Below are 9621 nucleotides of genomic sequence, written 5' to 3' on the forward strand. Positions count from 1 at the left end.
TGAGGTTGCATATGGTGTGGCCCAGCCAAACAAAGAGGGCCAAACAGTGCATTCAATGCCTGTTACAAGTGGCCACATCAGTGTAGCCGTGGAAACTATTGTAAAGGGGTTTGAAGATTTCTCACTTCCGGTTCCAATGCCAGCATGGAGCCTTGAGAAACTATCAGACGCCCTAGGTAGTTTCGTCACATTGTCATATGCTTGGGTCCGATTCACTAACATGGTAAGAATCATTTGTACCTTATTTATTTTTATTTTTTTAATTGCATGCTTACACTAATTTAATTGTATAAATTGAAATAGCAAAAGAGTCCAAAGAGATCTTGGAGAGAGATCGGTTCCTCAACAATGGTGTCGACTGGGTCAAAGTCGATGCCAAGCACTCCAATTTTGACTGATGTGGAGCTAAACGATCTCTCTTAAGATTGCAAATGGCTGCATTATAGTGCATCTCGCATAAGTGAAGAGGACCCACTCATTCTGAACCTGCTGAAGGAGCAATACTGCTTTTTAGAGAGCCCGTTTATAATTATTGGTCCTAGTGACATCGGACAATTTTTGAGAGGAGAGATGCTGAACGTAGCTCTTTTCTATGTCTACATGAGGTGATGTTCATTATCTTACAAGTTAGGCATTGTTGTTTAATTGTTTCAATAACCGAATTACTAACAAAATTTTCTTATTTGTGAGTTTAGTGCGGCTTACGAGAACTAAATTCTTGCGAACCTCCAATAAAAATTGGATGGTTTTGTCCAGAGTCGATTTCGGGTAGTAAATGTGTAAATGATCCAGATGACGTCAGAGCATACATTGAGACTGCTTTGATTAATTCCCTTGCATCTAAACACACGTTCATTCTGGCTCCATATGTGGAAGAGTAAGTTTTATTTTTGAAATTGAACTTATCTTTTGATTTTTAAAGTCACCTAATCTCTAATTTGTTGATTTTAAATTTGCATTTGTAGTTTGCATTTGATACTTTTGGTCATATTTCCTTTAACGAACACTGTGTACGTCTTCGACTCATTACAAAAACCTCAAAGCCCGCCTCGCAACACAAAATTCAAAGCGTTGTTGAATGCGTACGTAATATTAATTATTTTACCAAGTTGATTTAATTAAGTGTTATATATATATATATATATATATATATATATATATATATATATATATATATATATATATATATATATATATATATATATATATATATATATATATATATATATATATATATACTATTACTTTTTCCATGTGTTTCAGCACAATGATAAACATGCGTGGACAAATGGGATCTACATCCAGAGCCACATTTCCAAAATGGACAACAATAAAGGTACACAAATTCGATTTTATGCGTTTTTAAGCGTTTTTGTCAATTTCGCGCGTAAAGTAGCTCAAACTTGGTTTGTTATGCACGAAACTTGGCACACAACACTATTTGGTATATGTTATTGTGTTGAAGTGGTTAGAATTTAAAATCATAGTCATATGCTAGAAATTACGTGTTAAGTTGCGATTTTATGCGTTTTTAAGCTTTTTTGGCACTTTCGCACGTAAAGTAGCTCAAACTTGTTTTGTTTTGCAAGAAACTTGGCACACAACACTATTTGGTATATATTATTATGTTGAAGTGGTTAGAATTGAAAATCGTAGTCATATGCTAGAAATTACGTGTTAACTTGCGGTTTTATGCGTTTTTAACCGTTTTTGATACTTTTGCGCATAAAGTAGCTCAAACTTGGTTTTGATGCGAAACCGGGGCTGATTAAGGCCTTAGTTATGCAAGGATTAATGTTGTGCGGAAACTTTGATTAATGACACAGACAAAAACTACAAATGATCATGAAAAGAACACGAAACAACCACAAACACTTAGACAATTCTGATCTAGCAAACTGTCGAGCAGCCCTCCTTCAGCTCAGCTTCTAGAAGTCCACGGGGATTGTTAGAATGGTTTTAGGACCTTGATAGCTAGATCCAAGTACCAAGATTCCATTTCCACTTTAGCCTAGGTTCTGGATTTATAGGTTTGGTCTCCACGTGACGTGCAAGGTGGTCTGGTCACTAATTTGCTGCAGTGTCGTGAGGTCTGTATGCAGCCTTGTGTGGGCTCCTTTGGTATCTTCATTTCATACAACCACATTTGTATCAGATTTGCACGAAACTTGGCACACAACACTCTTTGGTATATATTATTGTGTTGAAGTGGATAGAATTGAAAATCATAGTCATATGCTAGAAATTACGTGTTAAGTTGCGATTTTATGCGTTTTTAAGCGTTTTTGTCAATTTCGCGCGTAAAGTAGCTCAAACTTGGTTTTTTATGCACGAAACTTGGCACACAACAATATTTGGTATATATTATTGTGTTGAAGTGGTTAGAATTGAAAATCATAGTCATATGCTAGAAATTACGTGTTAAGTTGCGATTTTTTGGGTTTTTAACCGTTTTTGACACTAACATCTATTTTCTCTAAGTGCTTTCAACAACCTTCTTCTTCCATTGAATGCGGCTACTACGCGCTGAAGTACATGGACGATATTATAAAATCCGTGAAGGAGTTTGGAGTCGAAAATATAGATGCCGTAAGTATTTGTTACGTTCTTAAATAATTATTGGTAAAATCTAATGTTTATATATTAATCTTTTATTTTTATATTATATTATAGGTTTTAAACGACATTCCGAGGGAAACACGCCCTTTGAGAAGTGGAGAGATGCGCGAATTAAAAGACAAGATTGCAGCGTATCTTGCTAATTTTTGTCCTTGATATATTGTAATTAGTATAGATTATTTTTTAGGACTTTAATGTATATTATATATATATATATATATATATATATATATATATATATATATATATATATATATATGTATATATATATATATATATATATGTATATATATATATATATATATATATATATGTACGTACATAATATTATATTATATATACGAGCGAGAGTTTATTATTACAAAGAGATTATTGTTGATTATTTGTGATTGTTATTGGGTTAATCATTGTTATTACATTGTATTATTATTGGATTATTATTAGGATAAAATGAAAAAAGAAAAAAAAATAAGCAAGTATTTGCTGCGGTCAGAGGCAAAACCGCAGCAAATAATGCCCACTTATTTTTGTTTTGACCACAGCAAGTAATGTCCTTTTTTGCTGCGGTTTTTAACCGCAGCATTGAAAGTAGGACATTTGTTGCTATCACTATTGCTGGTGGCCAAAACCGCAGCAAATAATGGCCAAAAAACCGCAGCAAACGAGGTTTTTTCCACTAGTGTATTCTGTCATAGATCGTCTAGAATCAAGACAAGCGGCCCAATCGGAGTCAGAAAAGGTATGAAGTTGAAGTTGATCACTAGCATTAAGGAGGATTCCTTGACCTGCAGTAGAAGCTACATAATTTAGGGTGTGTTTGAGAGCATGGAAATGAGTTGTGGTTGGATATTGCATGTATTGACTTAGAGTTTGGACAGTATAAGAGAGGTCAAGATGAGTGTGAGTAAGTACGGAAATTCAACTTGCCCACGAGACTACGATAGTAGGAGGGATCAAAAAAAGGTGGGAAGTTATTAGAATGTGGAAGTTTAAGTGTAACATGTAGTGCACTGGAAACGGTCTTGAAGAGGCCCAAAGCAGAATCTCGAAGAAGCTCTGCAGTGAATTATTTTTGAGTTAGAGCTATACCATCAGAGAGGTAGATGACTTCAAGACCAAGAAAAAAAACTTAGGTGGCCAAGATCCTTACTACTGAATGTGATGTGGAGATGTGTTTTGAGAGACACGATAGACTGTATGTCATTGCCAGTGAGAATAATGTCATCAACATAGATGGAAGCGATGATAAAACAAGCAGGTGTATCCTTGAAGAACATGGAGTAATCATTTTTGGACTGGTTGAACCCTTGATGAACCATTTCCGTTGTGAGTTTAGGAAACCATTGGCGGGAAGCTTGATTTAAACCATAGAGGAACTTTTTCAATTTACAAACTTCATGAGGAGCGTGAGGTAAACCATCTGGGACTTTCATATAAACCTCCTCATGGAGGTCCCCATGCAAAAAGGCATTATTGATGTCAAGTTGATATAAAGGCCATTTCCTACTATCCGCCAAAGCAATAATACAATGAATAGTGGTTATCTTTATGACAGGGGAAAAGGTTTCTTGGTAATCAACCCCTTGTTGCTGAGTATAACCTTTGGCCACCAGACGAGCCTTAAAACGTTCAAGAGAACCATCAGCCTTGAGCTTCACTTTATAGACCCATTTACACCCAATAGCCTTCTTCCAAGGGGTAAAGAGACAACATCCTATGTGTTGTTTAATTGTAAAGTCTGGAGTTTAGTATTCATAACAGATTGCTAAGTCTCTTTTGTAGCTGCCTCCTTATTAGAGGAGGGTTCTTTCCAGACATGTTGTGAAGAAATAAGATGCTTTTGTTGTTGGGAAAAAGTATTAAAACTTACAATGTTACACCAATGATCAGTAAAGGAGTTGCATATGTAGTCTTGCAAATGAGGTGGAGGCCTATGGGGACGTGTAGATTTTCTAGAAATAGGGGATAAAGATGAAGTAGGAGATGAAGTGAAAGATGATGCAGGGAGTTGGGATATAGGACAAGTAGGAGTAGGTGGGTCAACATGATTCTCTTAGGATAAAGTAGAAGTGGGGACATTGGGTGGGTTAGAAACAGTGGGTAAATCAAATGGAGAAGGAAGTGGGGCAATGACTGGGAGATAAAAAGGAGGGAAAGGTGATTGAGACTTGTCTTTAAAATGGTAAGGAAAATGTTGTTCATGAAAAACAACATCCCTTGAAACAAGGGTCTTGTGAGTGATCAAATCATAGACCATATAGCCTTTTTGTTTGCATGAATATCCAAGAAATATACAAGCATTAGCTCTTGGCTTGAATTTTGGACGGTTATGTTTAAGGGTTGAGACAAAACATAGGCATCCATATGCCTTCAAGTGCTCAATGTTTGGTTTGATGCCAAAAAGCTTTTCATAAGGGGATGTATTATTAAGGCAGGATAATAGGGACCGATTAATTATATATATAGCACAAAGGACACAATTACCCCAAAATTGTGAGGGTAAATTGGCTTGGAAAGATAAAGCTCGAGCTATTTTCTAAGAGATGACGATGCTTTATTTCGATAACCCCGTTTTGTTGAGGGGTTTGAACACAGCTAGTTTGGTGGATGATATCGTTATTTCGATACCAACAGAAAGCTTCACCCTCACTGAGTTCTTTTGTGTTATCCGTACTGATGAACTTGATATTGGTATGGAAATAATTTTCAACATAATGTAGAAGATGCTTTAAAGAAGAAATAGATTGACCCTTTTTTTCATTAGATATATCCAGGTACATCTTGTAAAGTCATCAACCACTATAAGAAAGTAGATACAACCAGTATATGTTGGAGAAGAATAGGTCCCCCATACATCCACATAAATCATCTCAAAAGATTTTGTAGTCTTAATAAAACTAGAGTGAAAAGGTAACCTAGTTTGCCTAGCTTGAGAGCAAGTGGTACAAAAAGTATCCTTTTGAACACTAGAGATATCAAGTGAGGACAAATATATTTCATATTGAAGAAAGGCATGTGACCCATCCTAATATGCCATAACTTGGCTTCTTCAAGGCTAGATTTAGGAGTAGCTATGTTAGTTGATATTGTCTTATTAGAAACCATATTTGTAGAAACTTCATTATTGTGCCCAAGAGTATATAAACTTCCAGTAAGACTACCAAGAGGCAAGATCCTTGTCATTAAAAGGTCTTGTACCATACAATGTTCATTAGTGAAAGAAACTTGAATATTATTATCTCTACACAATTTGTGAACTGAAACCAAATCAAATCTGAATTTAGGCACGAACAAAACTTTTTTGAGTATCAACTGTGGTGTGATTTGTACATCACCAAGTTGACTAACCTTCACCTTACTCCCATCAGGAATAGTGATCTCATGAGATTGTCCTTGAATATTTCGGATATTATAAAGATAATGCAGAGAGTTACACATGTGGCCTGAAGCGCCACTATTAATGATCAATGTGTCTTTGTGAAGAAAAGAGGTCAAACAGAATATACCTGCTCTGTTAGCGGCACTAGGAGCATCAAGAATATCCATAGGTGTGTTGGCTTATGATGAATCTTTCTTTCCAAGAAGTGCACAAAGATGATTGAGCTGTCCCATACTGAGGCTAGTAGATGCAATGTCTTCCTTCTCAATAAGGTCAGAATCAGCAGGGGCAACAATCTTCTTGTTGTGTGGCCTATTTTTGTTCGGATAACCATGTAATTTGTAACAACGATCCATGGTATGACCTTTCATATTGTAGTGGTCAAAATAATATGTGTTGTTATTAACCCTCTTGTTGCGATGTTGGTGAAATCCTCTTTGAGTATTTTCAGTCCATGTGGTTCCATAGCCACGTTCATAACAACCTTTGTCCACAGTAAAAGCCATCGGTTCAGCATTTTGACCAAGGAGTTTGCTGATATTATGGTGTCTTTCTTCTTGTAACAGTAAGCGATAAGCCGAAGAAGTAGTTGGTAATTCCTCCGTCATAAGTATGTTAGTTCGTACCTGATTGAAACCTTCAAGAGTTTCATCAAAAAACTTATAAGCCTCTGATTTTGTTGAGACTTAAGCGCCCTTTTAGTGAGGTTACACACACAACCTTGACAGGAACAAGTTGGCACAGGGTCCAGCGTATCAAGTTGATCCTGAATTGACTTGATCTTGGTGAAGTACTCAGAGACTGTCATATCAGAATCTTGCGAATGATATCAAACAACTTAGTGTGTAAAGAATATATTTGGGCAACGGATGTTTAGCCATATCGCTCATTAAGATCCTTCCACATTTTCCTTGCTGTGACATAATACATCACACTTCTTGCAATAGAACTTTCTGATGATGCAATAATCCATCCAATTATCATGTTATTGCATCTTTCCCAGGCTTTCGCATCAGAGAATTTTGAGTCTGGTTTCTTCAAAGAACCATCTACGAAGCACATCTTATTCTTGGGGGTTAAACCTATTATCATACTCCTTTGCATTTCTGCATAGCCGGTGCCATCAAAGGGAATAGATACTAGTTTAGCACTGGCATGATCAGAGGGGTGTAAGTAGTAGTAACTAGATGGGTTTTGTGAGGGATCAGTTTCAGTCGCCATTAAAGCAATAGAAAAAAGAGACACTAGAAGATCAGAATAAAGAACAAAGAAGAAGAAGAAGAAGAAGAGTGGAAAAAAATGGGTCAGGAGCTTTCCTGCTCTGATACCATGATGAACTTAGCAAAATGGAGCTAAAATAGTATCAAACAAAAGCTCACAAAAGGTATCATCAAAATTCTTATTATTGAAAAAGTAAGAAAGATACAACCCTTTGTATATACAAAAAGTAAAGGGTTATTGTGGACCCTTGGTGATGTGTCAAATGCGAAACTTGAGAATAACAACTGTAACAAATTCTATTAAGTTGTTATACCCTTAACAGACTATTTACAGCTCAACAAAACAAAAAAGTAAAAGCCTATTTTATAGTGGGGTGATGAATATTTGATGTAGAGCCCGGTTAAGTACTTGAGCATGGTTCAATATATTCGGGTAATAATATTTCTAGGAAGTGACCGGGATAATTCAAAATTAATTAAAAGTTAAAATTATTACAATTAACATATAAAAATCATCACTATTTGGGTAATAATATTTCTAGGAAGTGACCTACAAATTGGAGATAATTTATAATCAAATAAAAGTTATAATTATTACAAGAAAATTAGATTATTTTAAGTAATTTTTTTCTAAATGTTAATACCTTATTATAAAAGTCAAAATTATAAGACAATTAGAGTATTTATATATTTTTGTCTTAAAATAATATAATGTTACGCCCATATTGGATACGTAATCATATGTTAGAACTCTAAAACTAAGTACACAAATTTAAAAATAAATAAACATACACTATTAATTTTTTTGAATAAAATAATTTATTACAATCTTACAGATTAGAAAAATAATTTATATAGTAGAACATGTTTGCCGCTCCGATTTTTATTATTTCACCCAAACTTTTTTGATGTGCAGTTGTGTGGCATATCTTTTAATTTGTGTAAAATTTTCTTTATGATGTATGAAAAGGAAAAAGTATATTGTGGTTTATAGATGGGAATGAATACGCCCATCGGTTGCCTTTTGGCATTATTTATTAATTGATTGTAATTGTTCTTCAGTTATAAGTTAAAACATAATTAAAGTAGAATTTTGTTTAATTCATCTTAATGCCAACAATTATTAATAAAAATTTTTATAATTTTAATATTGTATACTCATTTCGTTTTCATATGTTCTTCTCTAATTGAATTTACGAATTTTAATATCAAACTTTGATCGTCATTTCTCATTGATTTATACTAAAAGACATACTCATGTGGGATCTTAATCGATTTAATTCAATGTATATTTTTTAAATATCAACTTTTTAGAATTTTTAAAATCTCACAATTAAAATTAATTGAATTTTAAGTTTGCTTTGGTATCTACATAAAAAGTAAATAGAAAAACAAATGAAAACAGAGTAAATGTACTAAAAATATCAATAATTTAATTAATGCATTTGATAACGTGAAAAAGTATAATGAAGAATAAGAGTATACATTACCTTATATTCAATCCATTAGTATCATTTAGTTTTTTACACTTCTCGATGCAATATTTTAACCTTTAACATCTCTAATTGTTCTTAATTAAATATTATAAAAATTTGATATTAATAAAACTTGTACGGAGACGAATAAAACAAGATCCCACATGACTATGTTTTAACTTATAGATTAAGAATAAAATATAAATTAAGAGTGATAAGTGAATACTGATAAGTGAATACTGATAAGTGAATAGTGATAAAAAAATAAATGGAGCTAATGGGTAGAATAGGAGGACGTACTTACTCGATTATGAAATACTTGCTACATTACTCTTATTGATACTATTCATTATTTAAACTTATTTTATATATTGCGATTAATGTGTAAGAAAAAATATAGTGAAGTGAAATCTTATTTGAATCGTCTAATTACATATTTTCATAATATTAACTTTTATAAATTTTAGATGTGTATTATTTAAAATGATCAAAATAACATATTAAATTGCGTAAAAAGTCAAATGTAACAAGTATAGTAAAATATAAAAAAATACTCTCTCCTATTCATTGATTTAAGAACATTTTCTTATTGGGTTAATTTATTAATTATGTCACATTTCTATTTTTGTCATTGTTTTTTTACCATTTTACCCTTACTACAACAACACAATAATACATAAATATCAATATCCTTTATAAAAAAAGAGAATTTTTCATTCACTTTTAAGTGGTCCTCCACCCCTTCTTGATTATCGTGCAAATTTCAAATATCCCTTTATCTATAGGAGGGAGTATTAAATATCAAGAATGATTGAGATCTAGGATAATTTTAATTAATGTTGTGTCATTTTCATGGCTTTGACAGCTGAATATAAAGAATGGTGGACCCACACCACAAGTAAATTCTGATAGGAATCTCTAGTCATTT

The sequence above is a fragment of the Amaranthus tricolor genome, chromosome 16 (assembly GCF_026212465.1).
Source record: "Amaranthus tricolor cultivar Red isolate AtriRed21 chromosome 16, ASM2621246v1, whole genome shotgun sequence".
In the NCBI taxonomy this organism is placed as follows: Eukaryota; Viridiplantae; Streptophyta; class Magnoliopsida; order Caryophyllales; family Amaranthaceae; genus Amaranthus; species Amaranthus tricolor.